The sequence below is a fragment of the Lottia gigantea genome (assembly GCF_000327385.1).
Source record: "Lottia gigantea unplaced genomic scaffold LOTGIsca_121, whole genome shotgun sequence".
Classification (NCBI taxonomy): Eukaryota; Metazoa; Mollusca; class Gastropoda; family Lottiidae; genus Lottia; species Lottia gigantea.
In genome coordinates, this window is record NW_008707245.1 from 474,978 (window position 1) to 475,818 (window position 841).

An 841-nucleotide genomic window follows, 5' to 3' on the forward strand; every position below is an offset into this window, starting at 1 on the left:
TTGGGTTGAGAGCTTCAGCCAGACATGCTTGGCATATACAATAAAATATCCAGCAATTGGCAACGAGATGGAACACCTTATTTTGTCTAAATGAAGCTGTCATGTGACTGTTAGCATGTATCTAATTTCATAAACACTTTCTTGTCAAGCTTTTGTGACATACAAACCAAGTCTGTAGGTATTTGTTATAAGTTATTAATCATTATAATGTTCATGATTTATTATGTTTTTCGTTATTTGATATATGTTATAATCTATTTATATATATTAAAAAACACATTTTCTTAATATAGATTCCTGTTATATTTAATATTGCCCTATTGTGTGTCCAGTGATAAGCCTTTCTTTGCCTTTGGAGCAAATCAAAATCAAATCTAAGGGAGAGAACTTCATTTTACAACGTCAAATTTGTTTGTTTTTGTGGCTATTTTTGCAAGCTTTTTCTGCCATAGAAATGGAACTAATATGCATGTAGATACGCGAAATATTGTTCACATGACAAACCATGATGGAAGATAAAATTCTAGGGACAATAGGCCTATTTTACAATATAGCCAAACTGAATATGGTCTAAGGGGGATAACTACATTTAATTAAATCATTTCCAGACAATAGTTAATTAGTTTTAACGCGGTAAACTTTAATTCTCGTGCACTAATAAAATAATCCAAAGTGTCGCACATTAACATTTTCTCTTTAATAAAAAACAAAGAATTTTTGAGTTAAAGGTAATGGCGTGTATGAAGTATATATATATTAATTAATACCTTATCATTTTATATATATAGGAATTGACATGTACAATTGTTTTATTATATGTTGAAGAGTGGTGTGTGCATAG